The sequence below is a fragment of the Benincasa hispida genome, chromosome 10, assembly GCF_027475165.1.
Source record: "Benincasa hispida cultivar pf3 chromosome 10, pf3_genome.v1.1, whole genome shotgun sequence".
In the NCBI taxonomy this organism is placed as follows: domain Eukaryota; kingdom Viridiplantae; phylum Streptophyta; class Magnoliopsida; order Cucurbitales; family Cucurbitaceae; genus Benincasa; species Benincasa hispida.
This window is the reverse complement of record NC_143487.1, coordinates 13727148-13744259: the sequence shown is the minus strand read 5'-3', so window position 1 is coordinate 13744259 and position 17112 is coordinate 13727148.

Sequence of the window (17112 nt, the reverse complement as noted above, 5' to 3'; positions counted from 1 at the left end):
TGCATCTCCTTCCCAACGGAGATTAAGTCGTCTGGCTTCTGTTTCGGATATAAAATTATGGGTGGCCCCAGAATCGACCATGGTACTTTGGGCCGATTTATGGTTGACCCAATCATCAACATACATCAGTTCTCCTCCATGGAATCCCTTTTCTTCTCCTACATCCTTTTGGAGGGCAGATAAATATCTCAGGGCCTCAACCCGTGGGGTTCTATCTTCCTCTACTTGCACATTCTCGTCTTCTACCTGAATAGCTTTGCCTTTCCAGTCTGAAGCTAATAAGGCTTGGAAAGCATTAAAGGCGACTCGTTCTGGACATTCACTTGCCTTATATGGACCTTTGCATATATAACAGGATAAAGGTCGATAAAAAATTTTCTAATTCTACCACCACCACGTATTTTTAGTCGTCTGCTTAAGAGATCTACTATCCCCATGTTATCTTTATCTCCCCCCCCCCCCCTGTTTCTCGATGGGCTCGAACTGTTTCTCTTTCTCCCCCTATTAGGGGATCTCGAGTGTTGCCTTATCTCTTGATATTCATTAATCAAGTCAAATAATTGTTCGGCCGTTGCATATGCGACTGGGAGATCTGGTATTCTTTGCTCATACAGTTTTGTTTTTACCCACGGTTTCAGACCTTCCATAAAATAAAAAACTTTGTCTTTTTCGAACAAGTTTCTTATGTCAAATTGTTTCACGTAGTCCCTAATAGTATTAGTATGTTTCAATTCCCGTAGGTTGCATCTTGCCAAAATCTCAACATTTTCGGGGAAGAACTGAGAACAAACTTTGTTTTAGTCTCTCCCACGTGTCGATGGTACACAATCCCTCTTGGACATCCATGAAATGGGACCTCCACCATAACTTGGGATCCTCTGCTAGGTGCATTATCGCTCAGGTGATCTTCGATTCTTCAGTCGCCGTGTTCGTAGCTCTAAAGTACTGTTCGATGTCAAAGATAAAATTTTCTAGCGCCTTTGCATCACGAGACCTATAAAAGGGCTTAGGCTCGAATACTTTTACCCTGTTGAATTAGGCTGCATCCTCAACTGGGGCTTGATTTCCCACTACTCTCATGGTGAGGTTAATTTTTGCACCAATATCTGCAATCTCTGCCCGGATGACATCGATGGTGGCTCGAAGGTCCTCGAATATTTTGATCACCATTTGAATGATCGCTCTCTGCGAGCTGTCTAGTTCTTTGACAAGCTCTTCTATCGGGGCAACAGATCTTGACAAACCATCCCCATGCTCGAGAGGCCTATCCATTGTGGTTTTTGCCTTTAGAGTCTCAACCCTTGTCAATAATTCCCTGACGGGCATCTCGTCTAAGCGGCCAGCCACCACATCAATTTCATCAGCTTTATCGGCGACTTCCTGTAACCAAGTCTCTAGGAACCGAACCTGATCAGGGACTTCTATTAAGTAGAGAATTTTCTCTTCAATCTCTACCAATCGGTTAACATGGAACTTGCCCAACTGCTTCATAGCAGACATAATCACAGCTGCTCAACTCTATGAGCCGACTTGGCTCTGTTACCAACTGTTACAATCACACTTTTCGAAACTTCACTAAGCGATTGTGCGACACTTGTTCCCGCTCACGAACAAGTCAGCCAATTCGAATACGAACAGCCAATGGCACACCGGGTGCCTCTCGCAACCTCCACCCCTGTTTTAGAGAAAACGATTTTAGAAAACAGGTTTGGAGAAAAGGTTTTTGCAAATAGTTTGATTGTAAGAATAGAGAAGAGAAAGATTGTAGTAGGCTAGAAAGCAATAAGCAATAACAACAGCTTTATAACATACTACTCCGGGTATGGGGAAGTGATCGTTAGTCTTATCCCCATATAGTGCATTATGAACAAAAACACATCCACTATCCTTGCATATGGAAATGGGCGAGCAGTCACTGACTAAGAAAAGTACATATAAACCTAACTACTTAGCAAAAGGAAATACATAGGATGAAAGCATAGTAAAAAGAAGTGGAGGCGGTCATGTGGCCAGGGGCAACACACCTTGAACAAGCATGACCGTGACACCTGGCAGTTAACAGATGGTGGATCTCGTGGCTAAAGAGTTTACTCAGCTATTCACGTACCATTGAAGCTTCAAGCCACAGGTCCATAAGGTCCCCTAGGTAGCTTGGATAAAGTTGAGAATTAATTTTTGGGTCAGCTTGAAATGTTCAAATTGACAAGAGGGAGTTCGATTATATATGATATAATTAAACTGATTAATTATATAAGATATAATTGACTAAATGTATGAGATACATTATTTTGGAAGAAATTAGATATAAATATGATGTATATCAAGTCGAGAAGAAATTACAATAGTAGATATATGATATCAAACTATAGGATAAAAATATAATATGATTATATTCATTTATTAATAAATTGGTTAATTATGTGATAATTGACCGAAAACTTCTCCTCAATCGTGCATTAGTGGGAAATTCAGTATTTGGTTATTGTAACTGAAGAATAAAATGAAAATTTGTTTCATTTTGCAAGGAGTTCAAAAATCGTAAAAGGTGTGAAAATGTTTTGATTGCTTAGCTGAGAGCTTATACGATAGAGCCTTATCACTTAAAGAACCGCACACCTCGCGTCTAAATGATTATACGCTTTTCTCTAAATGATCGCTTAGCTTTTCTAAACGATCACCTAGCGTGCCGTGTTTTCTAAACGATCATTTACCTATTACTAGAAAATCGCTTAATAAAACCTACACGATCATGTAGCTTTCTCTAAACAATAAACATCCGCTATATGATAGCCTTCTCCCACTTGCTTATCGTTCTACATGATCAGCCCATTCTTCCTTCCTCTACCAAATTCAACAAAGACCACTCTTTGGATTCTAACTCTGACAATACCAAGGGCTCTAAGTGGTGGTGTCGTCCCCGCTTCTGCATCCTCATGCTTGTTTGTTTGTAGCCATTCGTGTAGACGATCATGCTGCCATAGCCGACTGTTTTGCTGGGCGATAAAGAATGTAGAGGTTTCTTCCGTTGCATTGAGTTTGAAGTGAAGAGAGTCTTCAACTAGTATGTGAACTCAATCCCTTATATTTTATTTATCAAAGCATGTCATTAATTAGTGTCAAATTGCATACCTATTTGCTAGAATGTATGTGTGGTATTTCAGTCACAATGAAATCGGAAAGATCTGAACGCGCTCATGGATGCTCTTCGTTAAGAGTTCTTTCAATTGGTATCAGAGCCAGGTTCTGATATTATAAATTCATTGTTGCAACGAATTGTATATACATTCTTGGTGGTCTGCATATCTACTCTGTTTAATTGTTAAATTGTTGTGGATGTGCAGATTAATGGAACTTTCTGGGATGTTAGGCTCAGTTTGATTTAATTCTTTTGCATTTTCGGTTGATTGTAAAGGCCCCTGCATTTTTGGGCATTATTAATGTTATCAAGTCTGTAATTCAAAGTTAGTTTGAGTCTTGAGTTGTTCGTGAAGAAGATCAGAGTAAGGGTTGTTGTTCTTCGAGGAAGAAGACGATCAAGGGTTGATCGGGTCGTGTAAACGATGCTTGTGCATAGTTTAACGAGCGTGCACTAGATGATCGTTCAACTCAACAAGCTTCATCGCTTAGTAACTGACTAAACAATCGGTTAGCAACACACGGTAAATCATTTACCTTTCGCCACGTTAAGCGATCGCCTAGACGATCAGACTTCGTAGCCTCGTTGTTGTCTAAGCAATCGTTTAGCTTTTGTGCCTATCGTCTAGTGTGCGTTGAGCGATCATTTACCTTCGGCGTTTACTAAACAATGGAGTTCTTCTGGCGGTTCAAGACCCGGTTTACCTATGAACCGGTTTGCTCAATGGAAAATTAATAGATAGGGTTATTTCATTCCGGTTTTTTTGTAAAGGCTCATCCCGGTCCATTGATTCTTAGTTTATTACATGTGATGTATGGTTTTTATATGTCATATGGTATGCACATATAGTAAATCCCACCTTAGGTTATGCACGGTCATGGATCATCTCTTTATTGTAAGTGTTATAATTTAGAGAAGCATGATTTAATTATGTAAGAGCATGCTTATGCATCATATAATTTAAAAGTTATATTTATGCATTCATTAAAAGTATTGACATGCATCATCTTTATATTATAATTGTTATAGTATAAGGGTGAATAGAAAGCATGTTTGCTTAGTTATTACGCGTATATAAAAGTTAGTATTGTAATGACCGGACATTGCATGAAGCATGAGACTTAGGTTACTTTATAAGTGTTATAAACACCTAGTTGTGCACGATGTATTTTAGTTGTTTCTTTTTAAAAGTTAAAGAGAAATTAGAACTAAAAGTAATAAGGAAGACATGCATGCCCACTTAGGTTTAATTCATGTTTTAAAATGTTTAAAACTTGGATCACATAGACCTAAGATCACGGTTCTTATATGATTAGTAACCCTAAGGCTTTAATCTTTTAATCAGTTTAATAGGATTAAATTGACTAAAAAGGTTAAAGTGTAGCAAATCTATCTATAAGGGACCTTTTGTCTAAAGCGGGTTCTATCTAAGCTGGGGTATTTAAGTTGATGGAAACGTAACACCCTGTTGGGTTTTATGTCCTAAAACTTGTGGTTTGTAAACATTAGAACTTATTCTGAGGATTCAATAAAGTTTTTGTTGAATATATTGTTTTTTAGAAATCTAATAAACCTAAGTCCCTTGACTATTATATGTGTACTTGAACTTTATGTGAAGACATATAAGTAGATCAGGTTCGAGTAAATAGTCAAAATGATCTATAGTATATGAATAAGGTTAGGTACCTTATTCTGGTAACACTATTGGATGCGGCCTACTCTGTGGTTGTTACAAAGAGTTGTAAAGTGCTACATATGAAGCGATCCTAATTTGTGCATGTTGAGATATGAAGAGTGGTGGTGTCCTGTGCAAATGAGTTTTGTGCAAGATCGGACCACGAAACCTATCACTCTTACTTGATAACATTATTTACTGTTTAAGACTGACTATTTCAAAGCGATGACCTAGGTAACTTAACCTTAATCCTGAGCTAACTATGAACTTCTGTTTGTTCGGGATTATCCTTTGATCTGCAAACGGTGAGAGTAGACCAATTGCCTCTGCTCAATAAGCTTACCAATTTGGGGATAAGACCAGATGAATAGCTAGAAACATAGGGTGCATGAGGGAATTCACTCCTACCCGATTAGGGTTAGTAGAGAGGTTGTTCCTTTTAAATGTTAATTCTGGGTCTTGAATAAAAGGCATCACCCTCTCATTGGCCTGAGAGGAATTCGATTTGTTGATTGGATCACAAATCAATTGTTCATAGGGGATTAGTGGAATTTAAGGAACAAGAGGTAATTTTGGGGGTAAAACAGAGATTCGACCTACCCTTATTACGAGTAATCTGTGAAGGGTTAACTTACTAATCATTGTTATATCGAGCAGACAAAATATATCTATAGTGAGAGGGGTTCAGTTGTGGGCTTTAGTGGAATCACCCATTAGTTAACGAATGGGGGTTAGATCGGTCTAATGAGTTTAGTCGATTAATCTTGGATCGTTGGAGCCCATGATCGGTAGGCCCGCGAGGTCCTCCTACTAGCTCGTAAATGGATAAGCTCTAGAAAGCGTGAAATATATAATATTTTCAGTTTTAAATATGATTTAAATATTTGATATTAAATTAATTAGAATTATTTAAATTGTTTAAATAATTATTTATTAATTTTATTAAAGAAAATTAATTTATGAAATTAATTTTGTAAAATATATAATATTTTCAGTTTTATTAAATAAAATTGATTTTTTGAATCAATTTTGATAAAATTGAAAAAGATAAGAAAAACAAAGTTGGAAAAATTGATTTTCCATTTACTTCATGAACTAGCTCACCAACAACCCATTTTAACTCTTCATTAACTCTAAGCATGAGGTGCATCTCATGCAGCAAACTTCTTTGCATGAATGTTTGCAATATATAGAAGATTTTGGAGTGTTTTGAAGATAGAGCAACCGAACAAAAATTTTGAGAAAAATTTTACAGAAGAAGGGTGTTCTTCTACATGGTTGCTGTTGTGAGCTTCTCCAAATTCCCTTAATTCCAACTTATTTTGAGTCTCATTACTCAATCTTGAGCTCCAAGAGAATAGTAGGGAAGTTCTTGGGGTGGTCTACAACAAGATCCTGTGGAGATTTGCAGCTGAATCGAAGCTTAGAGGAAGTTCTTCAAAGGTATGTCATGAAACCCATTTTTTTTCTATTGAAGCATGTTTTCTTTTCTGCCAAAATTAATGAATTTGAGTGCTTATGGATCTTGGTTTCTTCCGCTGCACATTGGTACCTTCCAACACACCCCTACCTGGGAACTTACCTGGAAAGGTGAATTAGATAGATTTGATGCATGCATGCAAGTTAAGGACAGTCCATTAAAGTGTTTAATTGAGACTACTTGAACTTGTTCATAATTCATAGACAAAAGTTGTTTATGAACGGACTTTAAAAAGATGACTTAGACTAAAATCAGGAGTCGGATTGTCTAAGTTAATGAACCCTTAGGTAAAACATTCAGTGGGAGGTACTTGGGGCATATGATGCTTCACTTAAACCTTTCACATTTCTCCTAAATAGTCCACACTGTGAGATCTACCCTCGGCCTCGAGACACCTTTGGCGTGTCCCCTTAACGGATGGTGTTTGGGTAGGTCAATATGAAGGTAGATGGAGAGAGTGTTCATGGTAAGTGGGAGCGAAAGTGTGACAACATATTTCTCGGTCTCCCTCGTTGGATTGAATAAAGTTACTGCACATCGCCTTGAGGCACCCTGGGAGTGTCCCCCTAAAGGATGGCAGTTTTGCGCATTTCTTTATTTGATCTCCTGTAAGAGGATAAGGTTACTTAGTCTCTTGTCCTAATCTGCTTCTTCCCTACGGTGGGCTCATTAGGGCGATACCCTGGTACCGAAAGCGAGAGGTCACACTTACGCGGAATTGTTAAAGGTTAACAGTTCTTGACCAAATAAATGGTGGCTATTAGGTTCAATTACAAGAGTTGGTTCTGCCTAATGGTTGAGAATGTCTCATCCCAGTGAAAGGCCATCTGATCACCTTACTGGTGACATTTGTCCTGCCTCACTGGGGCATCATTTCAAAATAAAAGTCTTTCACTTAGAGTACTTGAAACTATTTTCCAAAACTAATTGGTTAAAACGTGGTTTAGCAAAATCTAATAAAGTTTTGTTCGTATTTTCGACAACAATCTTTTCAAAATGGCCACAACCATGTTAGTTTTGCTTAGCGCCAAAAAATTAACTGGCGATAACTTTTCGACATGGAAACACATGATCACGACGATTCTTATCATCGAGGATCTCATATTCGCCCTTACGGAGGTCTATCCTCCTATTCCAGCTCCAAATGTCGCTTGAAATGTTCAGGAGGCATACGAGCGACGGAAACGGGTGAATGAGAAGGCTCGAGCCTACATCTTAGCAAACTTTTCTAACGTCTTGGCCAAGAAACATGAGCCCATGGTCTTAGTGCGTGAGATCATGGAGTCCCTGCGGAAGATGTTTGGACAACCGTCTGAACAGCTTATGCAGGAGGCTCTTAAGTATATATTCAACTCCAAAATGGAAGAAGGCACTTCTGTTCGTGAACATGTGTTTAATATGATGGTCCACTTCAATGTGGCGGAGTTGAATGGGTCTACCATCGATGAGGATAGCCAGGTTAGCATAATCATGCATTCTTTACCGGAGAGCTTCCTGCACTTTCTTAATAATGTGATTCTTAACAAAGTAAAATATAACCTTACAACTCTCCTTAACGAGTTGCAGACCTACCAATCTTTACTGAAAAGTAAGGAGAGGAAGAAGGGTGAGGCAAATGTTGCTTCATCCTCCAAGATGTTTCATAGGGGTTCAACCTCAGGAACGAAGTCTGCACCTTCTACTTCTAACTCTACAAAGGAGAAGAAGAAGAAGGGTGGTAAGGGAAAAGGGAAGGCACTTGCTAACCCACCGCCTGTCGCCCCAAGAAGGCGTCCACCACCGATTGAAAAAGGAAAATGTTTCTACTGCAACTAGAATGGACACTGGAAGAGGAGCTGTTCTCGCTGGCTGAAGGAAATGAAGGCCGCCAAGGCTAAGGCCAAGGTAGATAAAGGTAAATATGATTTACTTATACTTGAAATTTGTTTAGTGGAGAATGATGATTCTGCCTAGATAATTGATTCAGGCACTACTAATCATGTTTGTTCTTCTTTTCAGAGGATTAGATCCTAGCTACAGCTAGAGATTGGTGAGATGACGATGCGAGTAGGCACCAAGCACGTCGTCTCAACTATGGCAGTGGGAGGGCTTTAGTTAGCTTTACATAATAGGTTTCTAGTTTTAAATGATGTATATATTGTTCCCGAACTTAAGAGGAACCTCATTTCTGTAAAGTGCTTGTTACAATGTAAATACATTGTTAGTTTTAATGTGGATAAAGCGTTTATTCATAAAGAAGGTGTTACTATTTGTACAGCATATTTGGAAAGTAATTTATATGTGCTAAGGTTGTTAGCTATTAATTCCCTCCATAACACAGAATTGTTTAAAACTGTCGTAACTCAAACAAAAAGTCGACGTATTTCTCCAAAATAAAATGCCCATCTTTGGCATCTTTGCTTAGGGCACATCAATCTCAATAGGATTAAGAGATTGGTGAAGAATGGACTTCTAAGTGAGTTAGAAGAAAATTCTTTACCGGTGTGGGAGTCTTGCCTTGAGGGTAAGTGACTAAATGACCTTTTACTAGAAAAGGTTATTGAACCAAAGAGCCTCTTGAGTTAGTACATTCTGACCTTTGTGGTCACATGAATGTGCGAGCCCAAGGTGGCTATGAGTATTTTATCAGTTTTACTGATGATTACTCTAGGGATGGGTATGTTTATCTTATGCAACAGAAGTCTGAATCCTTTGAAAAGTTCAAAGAGTTCAAGGCTGAAGTTGAAAACGCATTGGATAGATGGATTAAAACACTTTGATTGGATCGAGGTGGAGAGATTTTGGACTCGGGATTCCAGGACTATTTGATAGAACATGGAATCGTTTTCCAACTCCCAGCGCTGGGTACACTTCAGCAGAATGGTGTAGCAGAGAGGAGAAATAGAACCTTGTTGGACATGGTTTGTTCGATGATGAGTTACGCTTCCTTACCAGACTCATTTTAGGATTTTGCAGTGGAGACTGCGGTATACATACTCAACTGTGTTCCCTCCAAGATTATTGTGAGAACACCTCTAGAGTTGTAGAACGGGCGTAAAGCTAGTTTACATCATTTCTGCATTTGAGGTTGCCCTGCATACGTGCTTGAGGCAAATCTCAAGAAGTTAGAACCACAGTCGAGGTTATGCCTCTTTGTAGGCTACCCCAAAGGTACACGAGGGGGTTATTTTTATCTTCCATTAGAAAATAGGGTGTTTGTTTTAATGAACGCTACTTTCTTGAGGAGGATCATATAAGGGAGCACAATCCACAAAATAAAGTCGTGTTGCGTGAGCTTTCCAATGAAATTACTGAAACTTCAACAGGAGTTGTTGAAGAGCCTGCTACATCAGCAAGAGTTATTGATGAGAGTTCATCTAATAGGTCGGTTCCACCTCATTAGTTGAGGGAACCTTGACATAGTGGGAGGGTTGCGAACCCGCCCGTTTGTTATCTGGGTTTCACGAAAATCCTTGCTATGGTAGCAGATGGCGACGTTGAGAATCTGTTGTCTTATCAGAAGGCAATGGAGGATGTTGAACGAGATGAATGGGTCAAGGTCATGGATCTCAAGATGGAGTCGATGTACTTCAACTCAGTATTGGATCTTGTAGATCAGCCTGATGGGGTAATACTTATAGGTTGTAAATGGATTTATAAGCGCAAACAAGATGTTAATGGGAAGGTACAGACCTTCAAGGCTCGACTTGTGGTAAAGGGTTATACCCAGGTAGAGGGAGTCGACTATGAGGAGACTTTCTCGCCTGTTACCATGCTAAAGTCGATCCGCATCCTCTTGTCTATTGCAGCTTATTATAATTATGAGATCTGGAAAATGGACGTCAAGACGGCCTTTCTGAATGGCAATCTTGAGGAGACCATTTATATGGTGCAACCCGAGGGATTCATAGCCCAAGGTCAAAAGCAAAAGGTTTGCAAGCTGAATCGGTCCATTTACGGGCTGAAATAGGCGTCTTGATCATGGAACATATGGTTTGATACTGCAATTAAGTCATATGGCTTTGACCAGAACGTTGATGAATCTTGTGTCTACAAGAAGATCATCAACTCTTCAGTAGTCTTCTTAGTGTTATACGTAGACGATATACTACTTATTGGGAATGATGTAGGTCTACTAACTGCAGTTAAGAACTGGCTAGTGACCTAATTCCAAATGAAAGATTTGGGAGAGACTCAGTTTGTTTTGGGTATACAGATCAGGCATCATACATTAACAAGATGTTGCTCAAGTACTCGATGTAGGTCTCCAAGAGGGGCCTACTGCCTTTCAGGCATGGAGTCACTTTGTCTAAGGACATGTGTTTTAAGACGCCTCAAGAGGTTGAGAAGATGAGATGGGTCCCATATGCATCTGCCGTTGGCAGTTTGATGTATGTGATGCTTTGTATTCGTCCAGACATCTGCTACGCTGTGGGCATAGTCAGTAGGTATCAGTCTAACCTAGGCCAGGGTCACTGGACTGCCGTGAAGAACATCCTTAAGTATCTTTGGAGAACGAGGGACTACATGCTCATGTATGGATCTAGGGATTTGATCCTTACTGGATACACAGATTTTGATTTTCAGACTAATAAGGACTCTCGCAAGTCCACACCAGGGTCAGTCTTTACTCTTAATGGAGGATTTGTAGTATGGTGAAGCACTAAGCAGGGGTGCATCGCCGACTCCACTATGGAGGCAGAGTACATAATGGCTTGCAAATCTGCTAAAGAGGTCGTCTAGCTCAGGAAGTTCTTGATAGAACTGAAAGTTGTTCCAGATATGTCTAGGCCCATTACCCTCTATTATGATAATAGTGAGGCAGTGGCGAACTCCAAGGAGCCTAGGAGTTACAGGCGCGGCAAACACATAGAGCGACAGTATCATCTGATCTGCGAGATAGTGGATCGAGGGGATGTCATCGTCACGAAGATTGCTTCGGAGCACAATGTTGTTGACCTATATACGAAGGCTCTCAAGGCTACAGTGTTTGAGGATCACATTCAGAGCATGGGTCTACAGGATTGCCCACAGTTGGACTGGGGCAAGTGGGAGATTTTCTTGTATTGGGCTTTTATGCCCTAGTTTATTGTTTTGTACACCCCACTTCGCTTTAGGACAAGTGGGAGATTATTGGGGTTGATGCCCTAAAGTCTCGTGTCCTATAGTTTGTAAACAGTTTGTATGAATGCTTCTTTTGTATAATATATGATATTTACTTCACATCTTGATCTTGCTCAATTTTATGTTTTATTTGCTTTACCACAAACCAATAAACATAAAATCTCTGGTTATCTATATGTAAATTAAGCATGTATGTGGTGACATACAAGTGGATCATGTTTTAAGTGATAACCAAAATGGTCTATAGTATATAGATATAGGAGGGAAACCTTATCCTGGTAACGCTACGGATGCGACCCACTTTGTGGAATGGTCACAAATGTTGTGAATTGTCACAAATGGTCTGATCCCGATCATTCGTGTAAGGGACATGCGAGCGGGGGCGTCCTATATAAAGAGTTTGTATAAGATCGGACCACGAATTGTTGACGTCTCGTTATTTAACACCGTTCATGACAGAGACTTCACTTCACTAGGATGACTATTGTATAAGTACTTGAACTTTATGTGGAGATATAAGAGTTGATCAAGTTCAAGTAAATAGTTAAAATGATCTATGGTACATGAATGAGGTTGGGTACCTTATTCTGGTAACACCATTGGATGCGGCCTACTCTGTAGTTGTTACAAAGAGTTGTAAAGTGTTACATACAATGTAATCCTAATTCGTACATATTATGACATGAGGAGTGGGGGTGTCCTATGCATTGAGTTTGCATAAGATCAGGACCAAGAAATAAGTCACTCTTACTTTATAAAGTTGTTTACTGTTTAAGATTGACTATTTCACCTAGATGACCTAGGTAACTCAATCTTAATCCTGAGCTAACTATGAACTTCTATTTATTCGGGTTTGCCCTTAGATTTGCATAGGTGAAGGTTGGCTCAACAGCGCCGACTCAATAAGACTCTCATTTCAAGGGTAAGACCGGATAGATAGTTGGAGACATAGAGTGCAAGACGGAGTTCACGTCTACCCGATTTAGGGATAGGAGAAAGGTTGATCTCTCAAGTACTGAATCCAAGTCTTGAATAGGGGGCTCCACCCTCTCATTGGGCTAAAACCAACTGTTCATTAGAGGATCAGTAGAGACTTGAGGAATAAGACGTAATCTCGGGGGTAAAACAGATATTTGACCCAGCCGTTATTACGAACAACCTGTGAAGGGTCGACTTGCTGATTATGGTTAAATCATGTGGACATAATATATCTAAAGTGAGGGAAGTGCAACTATGGGCTTTAGTGAAGTGACCCATTAGTTAACGAATGAGGATTAATCTAGTCTAATGAGTTTAGCCAATTAATCTTGGATCGTTGGAGCCCATGATCTGTAGGTTCGCAAGGTCCCCCTACTAGCTCGTAACGGACTAGCTCTAGAATAGCGTGATAAGTTAATTTGAATCGTTCAAATTAGAATTAAGGGAATTAGTAATTATATGAAATATAATTACATATTTAATTTGAGAACTAAACGAAATAGGAGAATTTATATATTTAAATATGATTTAAATATATAAAGATGGATATGAGTTAAAATTAATTTAATATTTGATATTAAATTAATTAAGTTTTATTTAATAATTAATTTATGAAATTAATTAATTTTTTATTTTTTAAAATAAAAATAGATTTTATAAAATCAAATTTTGATTTTTGAGATAAAATTGAAAAGAAAAAAACAAAACATACAAAATGGAAAAACAAGATTTTCCATTATTTATCTCCTTAGTTGCTCACTCAAAATGCATCCTCTTTACCTTGTCTTCTCCAAGCATGAGCTGCAACTCGTGCAAGTCTCTCCTTTGCATGTTGATCTGCAATATAATGAAGAGATTGGAGTGAAAATCAAGCATGTAATCTATAGAGAATTTGAGAGAAAATTCGGTTTGAAGAAAGAGTTCTTCAACTAGATTTTTGCAGTGAGCATTTCTCCTTCATCCCTTAATTCAAGCTTGTTTTGAATCCCACAACTCAATCTAGAGCACCAAGAGAATAGTGGGGAAGATCTTGAGGTGGTCTACAACAAGATTTGGAGAAGATAGCAATTGAGAAAGAGCTTTGAAGAAGTTCTACAAGAGGTATGTCTTGAAACTCACTTGTTTTCTACAAGAGCATACTTTATATTTTGCCAAAATTAGTGAATTTGAGTGCTTAGATGATCCTTGTGCTTCCGTTGTTGCTGATAAAATCCTACATATATATATTACAAAATTGATGTTATATCAACAATTACTTATTTTTTTACCTTTCATCTCAACTTTTTCATGCTTTAATATATTTTTAAGATATATATCTTTCATGACCTTGAATGTTATAATGTTTAAGTTGAAGGTTAGACTTGTAATATTTAAAATTTAGTAATTATGAGATTAATTTTTTACTTTTATGTATATTTTTGCACATAAAATATTATTGTCTTTATTAATTTTTATTTGAAAAGAATGCATTGGAATGACCTATTTGACTAAAAGTTTTCATTAAGGTTGAGCATAAATAGTTTAAAGTTGTTAAAAAATAATAAATAATAAAAATAAAAGAAATGGGGAATTTTTTCCCACGGGAACCCGATGCTAATTAAACTTATGTACTAAATTCGTAGTTTAACTGACACATCAAATGAAGTTTAAATCAAGAGTAACTAACTCGTATTTTTTTTCCAACTTCATCTTTTTTGAGATTCATCTACTCACGTATGTGTCTAAATTTCAAAAAAGGTATTTGTTGAAGGAGAAATTGTGGACCAATCACAAATTGTCACGTCATTCACTAAATTAATGACGAAATTCCAAGAAATTGAATTTGGGACCAATTAAATGTTGACATGTGTCCCAAATTGAATTGTCAAAATTAATTTGGCCCAATTTGATATTGTAATTTCGGTTAAAGTCCCATTGAGCCTAAAAATAGACTTAATTTGCCCAATACCGATCCAAGTCTAACTAATTGGGTCCAAAGGCCAAACCCAAGAATCAACTAATCTCAAGTCCAAGCCCACAAAACTCACTAAATAACTCTATAAATAGAAGAGCTCCCTTCATTTATGAGGTCAACAATTCTACATAGAGCCTAGAGAGAATTCTTATAAGTCTTTAACTCCATGAAACAAGTTAAAACTTTTTTTTCAATTTTTTTAATAAAAAACTTAAAGATAAAAAATCCTTCCCGAAAGAAAATGTAATAAGGCATGCATTGAGAAGTTGAATCACCATGAACTGGATACTGAAAAATAACAAAGAGAGATTAGAATTAATTAAAACATGTTAATTATATATAATCAAGATTATGAAAAAAATCAAATTAATTAAGAAATAAATGAATATATATATCATATACATTTTTAAATCGCATGAAAAGCCACATTTGACACGGTAAAGGCATATAGAAAATTCAAGATGATCGTTATCTTCAATTCTTGGACAGCCACTTTCCACCAAATTAACACTAAAATTTCAACAAGAAAACAAATAAATAAAATTCAAAATTAGCCTGAAAAAAGCAATAAAAGATTAATTAGTTTAAATAGGAAGAATTAATATGGTCTTACGCAGAAGAGAAGTACATTCCATTCTTACGAGGATGAGGAGGATTCTGGAAAAAAAAAATGGCGGCCATTGTTAGGGTTTAAAAGAAATTAAATATATATGATATGAAGAAAAGTAAGAGATGATGGGGGACTGTGTGCACGCATGCGTGCATGTGTGCGAGATTAAAAAAAGAGTGAAAATTTGAAAAAAAAAAATATTCAGTAACGTTGAGTGGCGGTTGAACGACTACAACATATGATAGAAAAGAAGTAGAGGATGAAGATTGAAAAATGAAGTTTGAGGAATGAAAGAGAGTATGAATCATGATTTAGATAGTGAGTAAGAAGAGAAAAATGAAGAATTAATTACGTTTTAGTTTTTTCTTTTAACTTTCATGTTTTTATCATTTTAATTTATTTTGTTTTGAATTTGTCGATTTAAGTGGACTTTTATATTTGAGAGTGATTTTAAAACGGTTAAAATCACTTTGGTCATTTTCAAAATCACCGTGAAATATGTTTAATCCTTCAAAATTAATTTTGATGATATGAAAATTGTATTTAAAAATGTAAAATTGAAAATTAAATTAATTTTGAGAAATTAAAAGTGTACTTTTTAGTGATTTTAAAAATAAAAAAAGTGATTTTGATGATTTTAAAATCAATCCGAAACAAGCACTAAAATGGGTTGTGGGTTGGACTTTATAGGTGGTTGGACTTAAATTTGGAAAAAAAAAAAATGACCCAACGTATCCCTTCATGTATCGAGAAGCAGATACGCATATCTAGAAATTTAAAAAATCAAATACTTCAAATCACATATCAAACATATATCTCTCACATATCTAGACGTATTCGTATCTAATACGTATGTAATATCGATTGTCTGCACAATTAAAAATATATGTGCTTCCTAAGTGGCAGAGGATTAAGTTTGTACTGAAGCATTCTTAAGAAGAAATAATCTTCCCAATTCTATTAGGATTATTTTTCAAATCTGATTACTGTTTCCATCACGTTTAATATATATATATATATATATAAATACTTATTTAAAACAAAATTAACTTAGAAGGTTTTTTTATAATGAAATATTATATTTTAACATTGAATATAGTTACAGTTGGTTTGGCGTGAGTAACATGGAACAAGAATTTGAAACAAAAGAGTCAATGAAAACAATAATTATATTTTCTATTTTATATATATGTTTGGTAATAAATTCATAAGTAAAATTTAAATATTCAAATAATTATTCAAAATGTGTTTGACAATATATAGAGACGGGCATTCTAACAATATGAGAATTCTCTGATTAAATGGAGAGTGGGAGAAAACTTTCCATTTGGCTAAATAAAGGATTTCTCCATCCCCACCCTGTTAGTCTTTTTAAAAAAAATAATAATAATTTTATGTTATGATATTACTATTGTTATACATATATATCATATTTAGATTTTAAACTTTATTTTCAAATGATGAAGATAATGAATATATTTAAATTGAATATTTAAATTTAGATTATATATATGAATAATTTGATTGGTAGTTGTTTGCTATACAAAATTAGACTATTTAGTTTTATACATGTAAAGTCCTGAATTTGTTTTACTAGTTAATTAAGTTCTAAGTTCTCTTAATTATGAGTTAAAGATGTGTATTAACATCAATGTAATAAGTAAATTAAGTATGTATGGTGAATGATGCATCTGAAATGTAAGAGAAGGAAAATTTTCTAAATATTATGATTATATGTGTTCAGGTTGTGACATGGTCGACGCGTAGAGAGTTGGAGAAATATACTAATGGTAAGCAGGAAAAGGGCAGGAAAATATGTTAAGTATGGAACACTAGATTCTTGGGTGAAGAAGGAACAAGTTAACACCTAGAGAGAGTAAAGAGTTCCATGCGTTAGAACTAGAAGGCGCAATATGGCCAACTAGATTGAATGATGTGACCAGAGGTCCAAGAAGGGGACATTATAGCTAAGTATAACAAGTGGTATGGAGGGTTTATGCGACCAACCTTGTATGTCATTGTTGGGGGCTAAGCTAACGAAGGATGCGGCAAACAATCATGCGTTGAAGGGAGATGTTTTGGATGGATGCAAGATTGTGCGATCAAGTTTAAGCTTAGGAATTCAACTTAAGTAATAAGTAAGTAAGCCAGGTGGCAGCCTAGCAGACATTAATAA